At 41.3% G+C, this 19,376-nt stretch overlaps 1 protein-coding gene across 26 annotated transcripts in view; it reads left to right on the forward strand.

Annotated features, from left to right (window-relative positions):
- Positions 1-19,376, forward strand: part of Psd3 (pleckstrin and Sec7 domain containing 3) — a 563,941-nt gene that overhangs the window by 308,996 nt on the left and 235,569 nt on the right. The gene's annotated exons all lie outside the window — the stretch shown is intronic.

Raw genomic sequence — 19,376 nt, forward strand, 5'->3', positions numbered from 1 at the left:
CATATTAGAGGGACAGAGGGCAGAATCGAATATTTATTCTAGGCACATGATGTTTACATTTATTAAGACTCTTCAGAGTAATAGGAATCAATAGCATTTCTTCTCTCCTTCCCCCACCCATGTGTGTGCATGTGTGTATGCGTGTGTGCATGTGTGTATGTATGTGTGTGTATGTATGTATGTGTATGTGTGTGTACATGTGCGTGTGCCTATGTGTGTGAGTGTGTGCATATGTATGTGTATGTGTGTGTACATGTGCGTGTGCCTGTGTGTGTTTATGTGTATGTATGTGTGTGTATGTATGTATGTGTATGTGTATGTGTATGTGTGTGTACATGTGCGTGTGCCTGTGTGTGTGTGTGTGTGTGCGTGCATGCACGCAGACACAGAGTTCCCAGGGGAATAGCCTAGTGGAAGAAAGTGAAGCAGCAAATGGAAAGGCCAGGGATACATCCCCCTCCAGCTGAAGCCTGGGAAGCCCCAGGAGAACTGCTGGTGAAAGTCAGAGTCCACTATGGGAGAACTGGAGTCTGATTCATACAGCTGACAGCAGTGGCAGTGACAGTCAAGCAGAAACAAAACCCACACCTCCTTTTCAGGGGGTCACATATGTATTTGGGAATCACGATTGCCTTTTGCGTTCATCTGAGTCCCCAATCTTGCCACTGGAAACAACTCAGGACACAGAAATGTGCTTCAGCAAATTTCTAGGCATCCCTCAATTGATTTACGTAGACAGCCAAAGTAAACAAACCATCCCAGTGTTTGTTTACTGATTTGTACTTTATTCCTCTGAGCTAAATCATGTAGCTGTCACTACATTAATTCTGTAGTGTTTCTCTTCCTATTTTGCAAATTTTGTTGTTGCTGAATCCCCTTTTCAATTATTTTTCTAATTAGTATTTCACATCATGTTAAGGCTTTTTAAATTGTCATTGTTTAAATGACCATTGTATTAATTTTCACACTTAAAAACATTTCATATGTGTTTGTCATTAGTTCTTCAAATTTTTCATATGTTTTTTGAAGTTAGCTTTTTTAAAGTTTTATATGGCTTCTTAAAAATTTAGTTCTTTGAGAGTACCATAGGATGTTTTATTTATTTATTTTTAATTTTATTTTTCTTGGATATCTTATACATTTACACTTCAGATGTTATCCCCATTCCTCCCTCTCCCGTATCCCCTCCCCCTGCTTCTATGAGGATGCTTCCGCTCCCACCCATGCACTCCAACCTCAACGCCCTGACATTCCCCTACATTGGGGAAATGAGTCTTTACAGGACCAAGGACTTTTCCTTCTATTGATGCTGGACAATACCATCCTCTGCTACATATGTGGCTGGAGTCATGGGTCTCTCCATGTGTACTCATTGGTTGGTGGTTTAGACCCTGGGAGCTCTGGTGGGGTCTGGTTGGTTGATGTTGTTCCTCCTATGGTGTTGCAAACTCCTTCAGCTCCTTCAGTCTTTTCTCTTATCTCCTCCATTGGGGTCCCCTTGTTCAGTTCAATGGTTAGCTGCAAGCATCCTCATCTGTATCTGTAGGGATCTGGCAGAGCCTCTTAGGAGACACCGGTATCTGATTCCTGTCAGCAAGCACTTCTTGGCATCGGCAATAGTGACTGGGTTTGGTGGCAGCATATGGGATGGATCCCCAGGAGGGGCTGTCTCTGGATGATACGGGATATGTTTTGATAATATTCACTATATGCTTCCAAATTCATTTATCCAACTTTTTTTTAATCCTTCAATAACAACTTGCATTGCCTAAATATTCTTCGGTGTGTGGGTTTCTCCTGGAGAATGGCTGCATTGCTCGGTGCTACCCTCTCCTAAAACACTGACTTGCCCTCCTCTAGCTGCTAACAGCTGCCAATGGCTCCGTGGCTTGGGGTGTGACTGTGTGCCCAGCTGTCTTTGCTGCTATTTGGTGTGGCTCTGGCGTGCACAGGTTTCATACATGCTATCATGTACTATTGTACATGTTCAGTACCATGAACTGCTGTAGGTTCTTATGTGCAGTTACACTCCTGTGTGCAGAAGACAACGTTCTAGTCATCTACTACCTTAGTCTCCTATATTCTTTCCACCCCAGCCTTGCCAGTGATCCCCCCTTTGTGACAGATATGAAAATAGTTGGTATCTGCAGATGTTTATTAGAAAAGTAATGTTTGTGGAAGTAGTCCACGTCTTTATGATGGTATCATTTGTCGGTATAATTATTATGACTGAGCGAGCATAGTGCCACGATTGTGTGTGAAGAAGATATAAGTACGTTTGGCGTCTCCTCTGACCAAAACAGTCTGCTTACACACTTATTTCACTTATTTGTTAGTAACTCTTTTTTTTTTTTTTGGACAAGCATCATCCCCAAATGTACCTCCATAGCTATTGCAGCATGTTATCTGTCTTTTTTCCCTTGATAACTAATACTGTCTTATTATTATGATACATTGAGAAGTAGAATCAGGAACTATTTTCGACTTGATGGTTGTCTTAGTTAGGGTTGTATTATCTGTGAAGAGACACCATGACCAAAGTAACTCTTATAAAGACCAAGGTAACGTCTAGTTGGTGCTGGCTTACAGTCTCAGAGGTTCAGTCCATTATCATCATGGTGGGAAGCATGGCAGCGTCCACACAGACATGGTGCTGGAGGAGCTGAGAGTTCTACATCTTAATATGAAGGCATCAGCAGGAGTTTATCATCTGCAGCAACTGGGGGATGGTGTCTTCTGCACCGAGTATTAGGAGTCTTCAAAGCCCACCTACACAGTAACACACTTCCTCCAACAAAGCCATACTTAATAGTACAAGCATATTCAAACCGCAACAATAATAATTTGATTTTCTTCTTTACTTGTGGATTTCAGCTATCATCTGTACTAGTTGGTTTTGTGTATCAACTTGACACAAGCTAGAGTCATCAGAGAGGAAGGATCCTCAGTTGAGGAAATGCCTTTATCAGATCAAGCTGTAAGGCATTTTGTCCATTAGTGATCATTGGGGGAGGGCCCAGCCCATGGTAGGTGATGTCATCCCTTGGCTGGTAGTCTTAGGTTCTATAAGAAACTAGGCTGAGCAAGGCATATGAAACAAGCTAGTAAGTACACTCATCCATGGCCTCTGCATCAGCTCCTGTCTCCAGGATGTTATCCTGTTTGAGGTTTTGTCTGGACTTCCTTCAATAATGAGCTGTGGGCCTGCTTCTGCTCTGCCACAGGGCAGGGCCTCTTGGGGAGGCAGAACACTGGGAGTTTGACTGGACTTATTCCATGCCAGCACTGGGCATGTGTTGGGCTGTAGACACCTCTCTGGGGATTGGGAAAGCCCAGTTTGAGATGTGGAAAAGGGGGTCCTCGGCAGTTTGATCCAGACGCTTGCTTATCCAGGTACCTCTGGGGGTCACAGAAGAGCAGAGAACAGAGTTGGGCCACAGGACAGCATCTGGGCTCGGGTTCAGGGGTGGGGTGTGGCTGGAAGTGCAGAGAGGCCTACAGGAGATTAGGCTATGTCTCTGTAGGCAAAGACCTTCCTCATGGCTCCCCATTGTGCATCCTGATGAAAAGAGACAGTCCATGGTTCTAAACAGTTTATTGTCACGGCGGAAAATGGATGTGTAAAACCATCCCCCACTTCTCAGGGTGGACCTGAGATCAAATATCTTTTTCAGGGAGGAATGTCTGGGAACGGAAGCTTATTGACTAAGCCCTCTGGGCCTCTAGGTACCTCACTAGCATGGAGAACTCTGTTTTGAGCCTATGTGACCATAGGACACATCTCTTTTATGTGAGAAGCATGGCACAGGTTCCAAGTCAGGAGTCTGGCAGGGAGCTGGGAGTCACCTAAGCTCAGGTGTGCACCCACCGAGTCTCTGGGTCTCAACCTGCTCTACCTTACCAAACTTCCTGGCATGGTTTTATGTCCTACAGTGAACAGCGATGTGGGGGTGCAACCTAAATAAACTCGTTCCTCCCCAACTTGTTTTATGGTCATGATGTTTTATTGTAACAAAAGAAATCAGACACTTTATTTATCTATCTTTCTGTCTGTCTTTCTACTTATCTACCTACCCTCTGTCTGTCTGTCTGTCTGTCTGTCTTCTGTCGTGTGTGTGTGTGTGTGTGTGTGTGTGAGTGTGTGTTGGTTAACTTGTCACCCACTCCTCTACCTTCCCCCTCTTTTCATTCCCAGCTTCATGTCTGTTTTCAAACACAAGAACTCTACTCAGCACTTCCAGTGTGTTTCTGGGTGTAGGTTTTCCAGAGATGCGTGTTCATCTGTCCTCATTGCTGCACTGTTCACAGTGGCCAAGAGATAGACAGTCTAGTGGATAGAGAAGTATTGTGGTGGGGACGTCAGCAGCAGCCTTTGTAATGCTGCAGATGTTTGCCTCTTTTGTCATCCCCCCCAACCCCCAACCAGAACACTGCCACGCCCGTTCTATAATCTTCAGCTATAGTGAACTTTTGCTCTTTCAAATGCATCTTGTTCTTTGGCCTGGAATTTTCCCACTTACTCCCTACTTTTAGTTTCTTGGTTTTCAATGTCAACCTCAGAGGCACTTTCCTCAGGAAAGCCAATTTGCTTACAACAATTTATGTCTTTCTCCATGTTCCCAATGCCTCTTCATTCTCTTCAGACTAGCAGTGGTGCAATCACTTGGTAAATTGGCTCTTCCCAGCACCTGGGAAGATAAAGGAAGAGAACTGTTTGAGGCCATGATAGCGAAGCAAACTGGACTAAATTCTGAGTTCCAGGGTCACCCTCTGTCTCAAGAAAAGGAAAAGCTCATTAGAGTCTCTTCCGTTGGGACTATAGAAATACCTCAGTTGCTAAAGCTCTTGTGAGCTCCAGGACCTTGATTCAAATCTCACAACTATGTTTTTTGTTTGTTTTTGTTTTTAACTTTTGTTTGTTGTTAGAGCAGACATGGTAGCAAGCACTTGTAGTCCTAGACCTGGAGAGCGAGGAGAGAAGGGGATTTACTGACCAACCACCGTAGCTTCCATGTCGAGTTCCAGGCTACTGATAGATGGTGTCTCGAGAGAAGGATGGGTGTCCTAAGGACGACGAACAGTCGGTACTGACCTCTGGCATCCAGATATACACGGAAGTAGACACATTCATTTGAATCTGCAAAAATATTTAAGTGCACACACACACACACACACACACACACACACACTTGTAGTGGTCTCTTTTGTCTACTGAAGAATTATGTAACCTCAAACAACTCTGGCAGTGGGCGTGTCTGCCTTGACTATTGCATCTGACAGCTAAGCAGCCGCTCAACATGTATTTCCTAAGTCAATCCTTGAGGGGATGGGGAACAGTATCTGGCACATTACAGTCATCTCTAGTGACATCAGAGAGCCATTCGTTTAGCAGATGTAGGAAGGGACGCTGAAGGAGTTGGAAGGGACAGTATCTACCAGTGTCCAGAACCCTCCAGTCTCTCCTGGATCTGAACCAGTGTACACCTGGCGGTTCAGCTAGCCTACCGTTTCCTGTCTTCTGCTTACTGCAGTTGAATGTAATGTTGAGGAGTTCGAAATGCAGTTTTATATATAGGAGCCCTGTAACCTTGGACATGGAGAAAGTACAACCCTGTACTTTATGCCCTCACCCTTTAATTTCCTTGCTCTTCAGGGTTGCAGTAATGGATCTGACTAGCTCTTATGGCTTCTAAAGTGGCAGGCTGGCTTGTGAAGTTCAAGACCTCCACCCACAGTAAAGATCATACAGAAAAAGCTTGGGGAAAGGCAGCCAGGAGAGGAGTGGACTGCAAGTGGCTCTTGTTACTTTGTTGGCACAAAGCAAGAAAACTTGCATTTGTGAGCCTACATAGTAATAGGTTTTCAATATTTTGCATATGTGAATAAAAATTATAAAATTTCAAATGTTTCAGTGAATTCACAGTTCTGTTTTTTACATTATATATTTGTTGCTTTATAAAGTATATGAACTCAGGCATTGATTTGAATAGTATTTTGGTTATTTTCTGCATTTCATTTAATTGTGCTATGTCTTTGAGGAAATCTGAAGTTTTCCATATTCTGATATTTAGCCTGCAGAATTAAAAGCAAATGACTGGTGATCCATCCAAGTTGTGAATTTACTATGTATGTTAACCGGTTGTCCAACAGGTTGAGGCTGCTGAGGGTGGTCCAATTAGTTGAGGGGAGCCCTACAGTTTACCAGTACTCAGATTTAGTTCTCTCACTCTCTGAGAGAAGAGGGAAAGATGCTAAGTGACCGAACTGAGATTATTTAACGCTTTAGCGTTAGAGCCAGCCAGCTCCACTGTTGTACACAGAGGAGTTCAGTGCAGACGAACAGTGAGGCATAGACATGTTAAACAGTTTCTCTTAGCACTGCCTCCCCCTTTTTGGAAAAAAAAAGGTGACCTGAAAGTCAATGAAACAAATTGATAATACAATGCCCAAACATATCTGATACTCACCGAGCATTCGCTTCTCTGCTCAAGGTAACAGACGGTCATCCCTTTCTCTACTGCTTTAAACTATTCCCTTTATGGTTTTGTGCTTTGTTGTCCTGGGAAATAGCACAAGCTTTAGTGTGTAAAGCTTGCTGCAAGGCGTGGCTCATCCACAGAGGATCTGTTTTTATATGGACGACTAAGAGTTTATAGTATGAATGCCAACACAGACCTGAACAATAGCATTTAACACAGTCCAAAACTGCAAGGTCTGCAGACCCTGAGAGGCTCATGGCTCTAGAAATGCATCCACTCAATAGATTCGATATTTTCAGAGCTTTCTTGGTAGGGAGGAAATAGTTGGCAATTGTTTTATTGTTTTTGTGTTTTTGTTTGTTTGTTTGTTTGTTTGTTTTTGTGTTTTTTTCCACATTGGGCTTTGAGATAATGGAATCTAAAATTTTTGTTCCCATTTTGAAGCACCTTTCATTACATAGCAGACTTACAATTGTCATTTCAGGACATAAAAAGAGGTACTTCGTTAGATATAACAGAAGTGCTATGTTGCATGTGTGTGGGGGTGGGGTGGGGTGTAAAGCCACACTAGTAGGGCTTTGAGCAGACTTCCTATTAGCATTTGATTTGAGCATTGAAGAATAGATTTTTGTATGGTAGAAGGAGTATCCTGGCAAGTACAGAAACCATACCATGAGCTGAGAGGCTACATAGCAAATAGGAAAATGGGAATGGGGTTTGAAGGTCATAATATGTCTAGCCATATGCAACAAATCTAAGGGCACCAAGTTCAGAGTAGGAGGATAAGAACTGTGGTATTGGGAAGTTTATACTTTTAAAGAAAAGGAATGCTATTCCTTTCAGCTACAGAACTCATAAAGATCAATGGTCAAATAGAAAAGAAGAGCAAAACATTGTTGGTTTAGTATCTGATGAGTCTTGGGTGTATTTTAACCTTGAATTTTGATTACCTCTATTTCGAATGATTTTTAAAAAAATTTCTCTGTAGTGAAGGAGATCTGTTAGTTATTTGATTAATCCTTAAGTGCTTTGCCTTTTATAGTAAAAAAAAAAATCTTTGTCAAGATAATTTTTTAAACCATGAAGTCAAGATGGCATCCATCATCAATGCTTGAATATAGTTCCTTCATTATTGCTATAACTTATGAATGGATTATACTTTTAACATTAAACATTTGGGGAATATGTTATAGTAATAAAGACATATCACAAAGCCTTCAGTAGAAAAAAAATCCCTAGCCACTGTCAGACACGGTATCAGCCTTACAGATTCGAGGCTATTGTTTCCTGTAAGACAGGGAGGAAACAGAGGCCTGGATGACGGTCATATGTGTGCTCTGGGAGTTCTACAGAGAGGAAGCGAGACCCTGGGCCTAGGAGCCAGAGGACCAGGCCTGTCATTTTATTGCCTACAACTTTTAATTATGCAATTCCCTGAATTATAATGCATCTGTTTCTGTAAAATAAATATAACCTTTACAGGCAGCGATTTAAGTGACTTAAGTATGTGGAGCACCAGCTTTCTGTATCATGAACTCAAGCACATCATCTACTTCCTTGCCACACTGGCTGGCTTGGTTCAGTGCCACATAAGAACCCTGCTTGATCAGTGGTCCTAGTCAGAAGCCTAAGGTCTCACTCTTTCTCCCGTGTCTTCCGTTTTCATGTCTCTCTGGCTTGGAAGTTCCGCCAGCTTTACCTATTCTCTCTTAGTTCGGTACTCATTGCCTGGTGTGGTCTCTGTTCACCCACCTATCACCTGACACAGGCAGCAGTCTTCTCAAAAGTGGATCCCTCTCTTCAGCCTCGCCTCTTAAGGGACATTTTCATGGCACGTAACTGCTAGATACTGTCGAGAGCACATTATACATATTGCAACTCATTTAATCTTAGCATTTCCCCTTAGATTTGATCATTTTTCTTATCCACCCAAGATTTTTTTCCTATATTTCCTTTTCTAAGCATTCTATACCTGTGTTTTGCTGACACTTCGCCTGTGCTTAGTAATTTAGTGAGCCTGGTGTGTTGTGCAAGCCATGGGACTTGTGCTAGTCTCCCTGCTAAGAGAATCTCTTCTTTTTGTCTACCTATAGGTTCAGGCCAGTGCAAGGCACAGCCAGTTAAGCTGAAGCCCTGGTTTCTCTACTCTTTTAGTGTCTCCTAGAGCCTTAGGACACGGAACCCTTGGTGCAAGGAGCTACATTTCGCTCCTCATTCACGTCTAGCGTGAGATGTGAATGTTCAGCAACTGATGTCAGAGGAGGAACTTTGTGGATGATTAGGGAACTAGACCTTCCTCCTAAGCCTCTTGTCTTAACTATGACATTAAAATTGTGCAACCCAGTGCTGAAGCGATGATAGTGCTCACATCCCTCTGATGTGAACTGATGATACACATATTGCAACACCAGAAGCTCAGCGCTTGGAGTCCATTTGACAAAGTGTGCCGCCTCTGGCGATAGATAGCTCCCATTGTTTCAGGTATAAAATGGCAGTTGATCCCGAGTATGTAAAAATTAGTTTTTTAAACATCAAAAGCAGGCCTTCAAAACTTTCCAGATGGCCTTTGCTGGTTATGTGCATTGGTTAGTGCACTAAAGAGAACCTCAGAGGGGCACAAAAATGTATCCATTTTGAGTTAAGCAATAAAGACAAAAACTTCCCCTTGGATTAGTTTGACAAAGAACAAGCCCATATCAGAATTCTCCACTTCTGTCCCTGTGTTTCTTTCCAAAGTTTGTGGTAACTGGCTTGTTTGTTCTCTCTCTCTCTCTCTCTCTCTCTCTCTCTCTCTCTCTCTCTCTCTCTCTCTCTCTCTCTGTGTGTGTGTGTGTGTGTGTGTGTGGCTGATCTGTCCCTGTTGCCTCCCTGTAGTATCTGTATCTGTGCCTAACAAAGGGAAAGGAATAGGGATTCCAGGAAAGAAGTTGCTTTTTAGACCCTGACTGACTCAGAATTCAGAATAGCTGTCAACATCTTCTACAGATATCATCAACCTTTCTATACACATCGCTTCCAGCATGTATGACATTTATTTTGTTTAAGTTGCTTTCAGCATGTTGTCTGCAAATTATCACCAAATACCACATGTATGTATGTATGTATGTATGTATGTATGTATGTATGTATGTATACATGTACATTATTCTGTGTCAGAGGCAAGGAAAAGTATATGACTTCAGACAAAAGCTATGCATTAGCTTATGTTGTAAAGCTGATTTCATGGAACATCTGCGGCATCCACTGCCTATGGATGGAGCTTGGATTTGGTTCCATTGTCTCTAAAGGCAGATTAAATTTCCACAGGCTGAGTGTACATTAGGATAGCAGGCTAAACACACAGTCCTAAGTGATTTCAAGATATATTATTAACTTGACTGTAACATCTGGACAAAGATTCAGGAGATTTTCAGAAAAACATCACCACAGTTATGAAGGCCGACATGTATTCTCCAACCCTCAGAAATAGCGTGGTGTATGTTATTGAAATGTTGTATGTGATATGACATGTTCTCTCACCAGGGGTGACATTTCTGTTTATTCTTCTGAGAGAAAGGTTCCAAGGGTCTTTAGGGAAGGGTGCCTTTACATTGTAGAGAATATAACATAACATTTTTTATGGCATACAACAAATTGGACTTTGGAAGTTAGGAGAGAAATTGATGATATAATTCTATTTGGACCTAAGAATAATCTAACTTCATGTGAAGCATGCAGTCCATTTGCCTGTGGCAGAGAAACATCACCACTGGGGAATTGTCCATTTCTCCTCTTGTGTCTTATCTGCCCATCCATCCAGTAAGCTTATCACGGGACTTATTATAATAATTTTTCATGATTATGGAGGCTGAGAAGTCCCTTGCAGATGGTAAACTCATCAGTCACCATCAAGTTAGAGACTCAGTAAAGGGTTGTTTGGAAGCTGGAGAGCAGGGGGCTAGTAGTGTAATTCATCCAAGCTCCCTCTGTAGTAGATGGATGTTCTTGTTCAAGAAAAAAGGAACGATGGACTTGACCAGGCAGAGGTTGAATTGCCCTTTCTTCACCATTTTTGTTCCAGGTAGGCCCATAGCAAATGAATGTTGCTCATCCACACGGGAAGGGTTTATATGTTTCACTCATTTCCCAGTTTCAAATGCTAGTCTCTTCTGGGTAGACCTTTATAGATACACTGAGAAATAGTATCTGCCCAGATATCTGGGTATCCTGTGGTCTAGTGGAAGACTAGACGGCCTACTGCATGTTGCTGTAAGGAAAGGAAATACGAGGAAACTTGGGAATCTGATCTAATAAATAGGTGTTGAATCAACTAATGCCAGGTCTATTGGATGCTCTGAATTTCTAGTACTTTTAGAGTCAGAAATTAGCTACTATACATGGAGGCTAGGGAAGAGACCAGATCTTTACAGACCATTCTCAGTCTTGCTGCCAAACTTTTTGATATTTTAAATTAATGTGAAAAATGTAAAATAATATTTTCTCATCCTCCTTTGAAAATTATTTTGGGCTGAATTAACATTTACTACTATGAAGAATTAGCATTCCCCCAGCACTTCGTATCCCTCCCTGATTGATAAGAGACAGCGTGGCTGGAATGTGGTTGCCTGCATCAGAGCCATTGGCTTTTAAGTACCCTTCTATGTTATGAATCACAAACTGGGTTGCACCCCAGAGCCCGTGACTCTTCATTAATTACAGGTAATGTCCTATAATCTGCATTTTCTTGGCCAGCATCCCAGGGAACTCTCGCATTCAATAAAGTCACGTGGCCCTCTATACCGTGGACACCTGGCAATTCCAAACCTACTGTGTGCTTTGAAATGTTAGCAACTCATTGGCTTTCAACCTCTAGGTTTGTGATGGGGCTGGGTGGGTTCCAGTGCCCGAATGAGTCTATCACCTACAGCTCCTGAGCATGCAACAACATTGCATACAGAAGAACGTGATTAGATGTTGATTGTCACAGCGGACCCGTGTGTCAGTGTTGGAGAGTTACTGCAGATAAGAGATGTGTCTGTGTGTCCAAATGCTTTAATAGTCTCCTTGCTTGTTTATAGTTTTGTTTATAGTGAGATTGTGGATTCTATGTTGCCCGACATGCTGGGCTACAGCGTGGGGTGGTGCTGATAGTTTTACAGGGATTAACCTGGATTATTTTATATGTTTGAATTGTAGTCACATATTAAATAAGTCTTCTTAGTCTCTAGATGCTCAGTCGCTATTACAAACAGTACATTTATTGGTAGGCTTCACTATAAAGAATAAAGTATGTGCCGTCAGCTGATGGGTGCTTTGGCTCTACTTATTAGAGTCGTGGGGAACTTTCGTCCTTATTTCCAGTTTGTAAATCTAAGAACTCTAAAAGGCAAAAGCTGTTAAAATATTTTAGGAATACAAACTCTCTGGGGCGGCCGGATTTAATTCTCCCATTAACCCTTTAAGGCAGTTTGTATTCTGTTATTTCCATATGAGAAAACCAAGGCTGAAAATTAGTGGCAATGTTTAGGTCTGTCAACCCATAATTTTTCTTCTTATCCAGACATTCTGTCCTTATTCCCATTGTTTCTAAAGTCTATATTATATAATGGATTATTGACTGTGCACAGCACTCTAGGATCTAGACCGGTTTTAGTCAGTTCTAGCTGTGGACCTCAGTAACTTGGTGTTTTGGAGAAAGCACCACTTCTCTGAGTCCAGTTTTTTTCTCTCATTAAGTCTACAGTACTTTAGAGACCTTTTCAGTAAACATTTGTAGACATGCGCAGGGTGAGTGAGCACATTCTGTGTGCTTAGTATAAAAACATCTGTGAGATGAGCACAGAGCAGCAACCTTCTTTGTAATAATAAGCTTTCCCAAACTGTGGCAGCATTTAATAGAAGTGGGGGCTACTTCTAGAAGTATTTTGGTTGCTATGAAGTGACTAGCATGTGACAACATTGTGACAAGGTGCAGAGGTGTCATTCTTGAGTGACTTGGAGCTGGTAACATTCCCTTGCAGTCCATTGTGGGATTTAGGATCTCTTGTGCTGGTCTGATTCCTAGTGGGACAGGACTTCTGACACCTTTGGGGATGACAGAGCAGAGAACTCACACCTCTGCTATTATTGCTACTTGACCTGTTCTCTTTTTTCAGTGGCTATGGTAAAGTTCCTTTTGTAGGGCTTGTCAGAACTGACTTATAAAATGTCTGAGGTTTATTTTGTCTACACTTCTTCCTACTATAGCGGGTCAGAATGTCGAACCAAGACTGTCTCCCTGGCTATAGTTGAAGGAGATATTTAAAAATGAATTTTAAGAATAGTGCAAAAGCGGATAGTATTTTTCCCCAACCCAGAGGGAAGGATTGTATCCTCCAGGTGCAAGTCCCAGCATGGTAAGTGTCTTGCAATTTGGCTGTTTTTCTGTCTGTTGACATGGCTAGTTTTTATTCTTTTTTCTCCTCCATTAATTTTCTTCCTTCCTTATAATATATTTATATTATAATATCACCAGAGTGATGTTTCATATGTTTTATAAGTATAATTAAAAAAACAAGTACCTTTTCATGCATTTGAGTAAGTACAGATCATTGTTGAGTGGGCTGATTTGCTGGGGTAAGAGTGGTAAGCAGGACACAGGCAGAAGCTAAGGGAAGTGTATGCATGCTTCCAAACTTTATGCATTCTCAAGTTGATCATCTGATGAAATTTTTTTCTATTTTTGGCAAAAGGTAAGGTAAATAGGTTTAAAACAAATTGTGCTCTGAAATGTGGGCATTCTCTGAAAGTCACCAAATGTCTTTCTCTGATTTACGGTTTCTTAGACCAGATAGGAATTTTCTTTTCTTTTTTTTTTTTTATTTTATTAACTTGAGTATTTCTTATATACATTTCGAGTGTTATTCCCTTTCCCGGTTTCCGGGCAAACATCCCCCTCCCCCCTCCCCTTCCTTAGGGTGTTCCCCTCCCAACCCTCCACCCATTGCCGCCCTCCCCCCAACAGTCTAGTTCACTGGGGGTTCAGTCTTAGCAGGACCCAGGGCTTCCCCTTCCACTGGTGCTCTTACTAGGATATTCATTGCTACCTATGAGGTCAGAGTCCAGGGTCAGTCCATGTATAGTCTTTAGGTAGTGGCTTAGTCCCTGGAAGCTCTGGTTGCTTGGCATTGTTGTACATATGGGGTCTCGAGCCCCTTCAAGCTCTTCCAGTTCTTTCTCTGATTCCTTCAACGGGGGTTCTATTCTCAGTTCAGTGGTTTGCTGCTGGCATTCACCTCTGTATTTGCTGTATTCTGGCTGTGTCTCTCAGGAGCGATCTACATCCGGCTCCTGTCGGTCTGCACTTCTTTGCTTCATCCATCTTGTCCAATTGGGTGGCTGTATATGTATGGGCCACATGTGGGGCAGGCTCTGAATGGGTGTTACTTCAGTCTCTGTTTTAATCTTTGCCTCTCTCTTCCCTGCCAAGGGTATTCTTGTTCCCCTCTTAAAGAAGGCGTGAAACATTCACATTTTGATCATCCGTCTTGAGTTTCATTTGTTCTAGGCATCTAGGGTAATTCAAGCATTTGGGCTAATAGCCACTTATCAATGAGTGCATACCATGTATGTCTTTCTGTGATTGGGTTAGCTCACTCAGGATGATATTTTCCAGTTCCAACCATTTGCCTCAGGAATTTTCAAAGTGGTTCATGTCTACACATTGAGGTGGTTAGGTCAACAAGCAGAGATGGTAATTAGAGTTTCTCACTTATAAACTCGGTATGATCCCATTTAAGAAAAAGATGGATAAGTAAGATTTTAATATTAAAATTCCTAGTATATTTGTATAATAATAAAGAAAGCAATGCTTAAAATATCCTCACTTCAGTGTCCTGGAATGTAATAGTTTAAAAATCACTGAACAATTTGGGTGATTTCTCCAGTATATTGAATGATAATGTTTGGGACTTTCACAAGCCTCTAGGATTAAATCCAGAAAACCAGCTTATCAAAATAACATTCATTGTCCAAGTAGAATTAACAACAAGGAACTTTGTGTCATCATTATCGGATTATCATGACATATCAATAAAGGAGCAGAGGACACTCTTCTTAAGAATCAGCTGCTAGAGAATTTTAAGGTCACTATACATTAGTAAAGCAATAGTCAGATCATTTTGAGAAGTATACGATGCTTCTGCTACTGGTTTGGAGATAAATCTGCACCACTAGACAGAAATGTGTTACTAGCTTACTACAGTAAAGTACCTTACAGAATTTGAAAATTCTATTAACTTTCAGCCTGAGGTCTTTTTGCATACAAGTAAGAATTAGTTGCTTGTTTTTGATGCTTTTGCATATAAAATACTTTTGTCTTATTACCAACTAATAGCATGATCTTTTGGAAGGCATTATAAATGTCAGTTAAGTGAAGAGAAACCAACAGTGCAATCTTCATTTGGCACAGGTAGTAAACATCTATGGTCACTTGTCTGACAGATTTTGTACTGCCTGCTGCATGAGAAGCCATTCTAACGTCAAAGACTGAAATGTTCGATAAGACAGGAATTGGTTAAATATGTATTTACAGTTTTGTTTTGCTGAAAGCAGTTAGTGCTCTTGACTAAATTCTCTGGAAGGTCGGGTGGAAGAAGAGTTAGGGGAGGCTTATTTATTTATCTATTTATCTGTTTATTATTTATTTGCTTTCAGTAGCATCTCTGGTCTTCTAGTCTTCCTCTCCCCTTCAGAGGAAAGCTTTGGAGCCGGTTCTAGGCTTTTGAATTTCCTCCCATCTATCCTGAACAGATTTTTTATGTCCTTTTTAACTTGCTTGATAGGTAGATGCTGGTAATTTTGTTGAGACTTAGCCTACTCTTGGGAAGGCTGAGTTCTGATAAGGTCCATTGACCTTTTCACGTCTGCTCTAGTTATTGATATGATAAACAGACAGGGATGGGACTGGAGACTTAGTTCTATTTCTGCATCATTTGTTTTCATATGACACTGTTATTAAATGATCCATGCTTAAGCTCTGAAGTGTGCTCTCTTCACACCACATATCCTGAAGTCAGGCAACTCCTGAGTACAACAGCATTCCCTGGACTCACTCAGTATCTCTCATGTAGAAGTGCATACATGCTCTGAGCTCTGCTTGTTCAGCCCTGAGAACCCTACAAGGGCTTCTTTTCTAATATTTGTATCAAAGGGGAACATTGTCTATTTCTCATGAAGTTCTATTGTTGTAGGATGAGATTCTATTATGTAAAAGGCTTGCCTTATTTGAAAAAGCCAGAACTTGTGTTGTTCTTTCTTTGTGTTTGATTTTAAACATCTGTTGACCCAGGTGGAGAGGTAACGAGAGGTAGATCCCTGTGGCTTGCTGTCCAGCCAACCTAATCTACTTAAGGAATTCTAGGACAGTGAGAAACCTGACCTAAAGTTATGGTTGTCTTCTGAATTCTAAATGCTTGCACATGTGTATGTACCCCAACACATGTATACACATACATATATATACACACAAGACCAAAAATCTCTATTTGAAAAAGGGATATGTCTAACTCTTTGGATCCTGCTTGCAAATCAAGAGGAAAGATGTCCTGACAGATGTAGTTTTTAGTTTTATGCCAAGCAAGGCTTAGGAAAGATTGGCATAGATATACAACACAGTGATAAGAACATGGCTGAATAAGCAATATATAACTTAAAAATTGCAGCCACTACCCATGTAAAGATTGCCTACTTTGTAAAATATCTACTGCCAATTTTTGTAGCAAAATCCATGTCTCTTCACTGCTCAGTCCTACCCCTTGAAGCAGCTCTCTGATCTCTTCTGCTACAGAGCCTCTGAGACCAGAGAACAATACTGGCTGACTCACTTGAACTTAACATAGGCAGAGGAGGCCGTCCAATGATATCCTATGAGTGTTCAAGAAAAAGGAGTCCTACTTTACACAAGTTATGCTTCTGTTCTTGCCCACTGCATTTAGGAGTCACTGGTCTTAATGTGTAAACAGTGATCATATAATGTTTTTTATTTGATTGTGAGAAGTACAGTAATGATTCCTTTCAAATTATCCACTTCAAGTTACTGTGGTATGGTTATTTTAAGGTGGACAAGATTACAGATACTGCATTTGAAAGTTGGCACAAAAGAACTGCAACTTAGGAAAACAAGCAGCCCGACCTAGTGATTCTTGTTGGTTCTCTCAGTGCTTGGGGGGTAGAGATAGGTGGAGCAAGAGTTCAAGGACCCTGTCTCAGAAAACCCTAAAACATCCAAATGTAGAAAAGTGAACACCTGAATCATTTGTGCTTTTCTCATAAAGAAGTATCGATGCCTATCAGGGTGAAAAGTTCAGGTATTAGAAATTACGGCTTTGGAGGCAACTGTGCTCATTTGGTGTTGTCTAGTAGTCCGAGGGCTACTCTTGTACACACTGGCGCCCTTTTGTGGAATTGAGAGTACAGCCCAGGAAAAATAAGGTTTAAAGGGTATCCTGGAGAGGGAAGACAATAATTGAAACTGTTGTAGTAATTTTGCTTCTACACAGCGTAGAAAAAAATTCAGGAACTTTGAAAACTAGGTTTTTTTCTCTCTTTCTCTCATGCTTTAAATCCTGAGGTATCTTCTGGGAAAATATAAAGTGTCATTTGGGGTCATTTATCTTTACGGAATCAATTGCTAATTCCTTCCCAATGCCAACTGATATATCTATAGTGTCCACTGTAGACATTAGACTTCCATCAAAATGAACACGTAGTAACATGAATGTTGAAGGTGGGCCCGGTCCTGTAGCTGACCAGGCACGGTTTGCATTGACCCCTGACAGCAGCTTGTGAAATTGCTATTGTTACTTCCATTTTATGGGGAAGCATGAGAGGATGGACATGGCTACTCAGTACCCCAGCCTGATTAGGGGTTCACTGTGGAACTGTTACTGCTATGCGTTCATTTTTCAAAAGCACTGTCTGGATTAGTAATTGTCACTTTTCTGGAAACTGATCATTCAGAATTTTCTTAAAAAATGAGGGAGATGGTCAGTCTGGGAAGCTTCCTTTTGCTATGGAACTGTGTTCAAGTGCCACCACTCCTAGCTGTATTGTGTTTGTGCATTTCAGCCATCCTTAGTCAGGGTAAGCACTATAGCTTTCTCCATGACATTGTGTCTTCCGACGTTGAGTGGCTACTGGGATTAAGCTGAGTCCCCACAGATAGTTCTCTGATTCTTTGAACCAAATTCATAGTCTCTCCTCTTTTTGTCTTTGTTTCTTTGGAGGCATGAACTTTACATATGCCTTCTCACTCCTCTTGAGAGGAGTTTTGCTTGGCAGCTTCACAATTCCACCAGCTGAGTGAGAACTGTCTCCCCCTCCCCATCCTCCTTCCCTTCCCTCCCCTCCCCCTCCCTCTCCCCTCCCTGTCTCTCTCAGCATAGCCTCATGCATCTTCATTGTTCATTGTGTACCTCATTTTACCTTCTCAACATTTTAGAACAGGGGTTTCTTCATATTTGTGTAAACCCCAAGTTCAGGTTTTCATCTGTTGACCTCCTCTCTGGTCTCTCTGCCTTAGTTTTTCTTTTATATTAAAAGCAAAAGGGGTCCTACCAAAACTCCAAACAAATAAACTATATAATCTTGAAGGCAATTTAAAAAATATTCACTTATTTAACTTATGTCTGTGTGCCTCAGTGTATGTATGTGTACCACATGTGTGCAGGAACAAAGAATTGAAGGCAGTGTGAGCCACCATGTATGTGTTAGGAATCAATCCAGGTCATCTGTAAGAACAGCAAGTACTCTTAACTTCATTGACAGTTTTTTAGTTCCTTGAAGGCAATATTTGCTATTGAATCAAAGAACCAAGAGGGATTAGGAATCTCACTTTGGGTTATAGGTAGATAACATATATAAAAGTAGTCAGAGGAGGCCTCATTGAAAAGGTAGCATTTGAGAAAAAATTGAAAGAAAAATCAGTCATGCTTTTTTAAGACATTCAGAACATTGTAGATAGAGAACAACTGGGGGAAAGAAAGTCTCAGAAGCTGGAGCACAGGTCTGATTGGAGAACTTCAGAATCCTGACATCATCTCAGAATCATTTTGGGTCCTAAAAGGGAAATGCCAAGACCTCCCTTAAGGCCAGTAGACTGAGAACTTCCTGAAGCAAGGCCTTGGCCCTTATCTTTCCTTAATGCTTCATATATATTGTATCCTCATGCTTCCTTGGACATCCCAAGGCTAATTCATTTAAGACAGAACATCTTTTCTCCCTGTCAGAAGATCTTTCCATCCTTATATTTGGATCATGGGCTAGTGAAAGATCTGCCTTTCAAGTTGTGCTAGCATAAAAGGTTAGTGTTTCTCCCCTCACATCTCAAATTAGGATTCATTAGCAAATCATTTGGTCAGTTCTACCTGAAATTATGGCCATTGCAATACATGTAGTAACAGTCTTCTATTGGTCTCTTATACTTTATTGTTTCAAAACCATTGAAAGGGTTACCCTTGAAAATACAAATTGAGACTTTATTTTTGTTCTGTCTTTTGTATATCTATGCCTGTGTGCACAGGCGAGCATATATGTGGAGGCCAGAGGACATCTTGTTTTTTGAGACTGGACCCCTGTGGCCTGGATGTTATTAACTAGACTAAGATGATTTCCAGTGGTCCCCAGGCCTCTACGTGTATCCACTTTTCCAACACTGATGCATCCTTGGTAGCTCTCAATAGCTTTAACCATGAAGTGAAGCCTGAAGTGGGACTTTTCTGTGAAGTTGCAGATTATTAGCACTGAAAGGGAAGCATTCCTTGAGATAAGCTTTGTAATGATATCTCTCCAGCACTGTGTTCACTGCTCGTTCAAAACATAGCCATGCATTGCTTAAAGAAATACATTCCCAAAATGCATTGTCCAGAGAGTCCATCGCGC

Source organism: Rattus norvegicus, chromosome 16, assembly GCF_036323735.1.
Source record: "Rattus norvegicus strain BN/NHsdMcwi chromosome 16, GRCr8, whole genome shotgun sequence".
Lineage (NCBI taxonomy): Eukaryota > Metazoa > Chordata > Mammalia > Rodentia > Muridae > Rattus > Rattus norvegicus.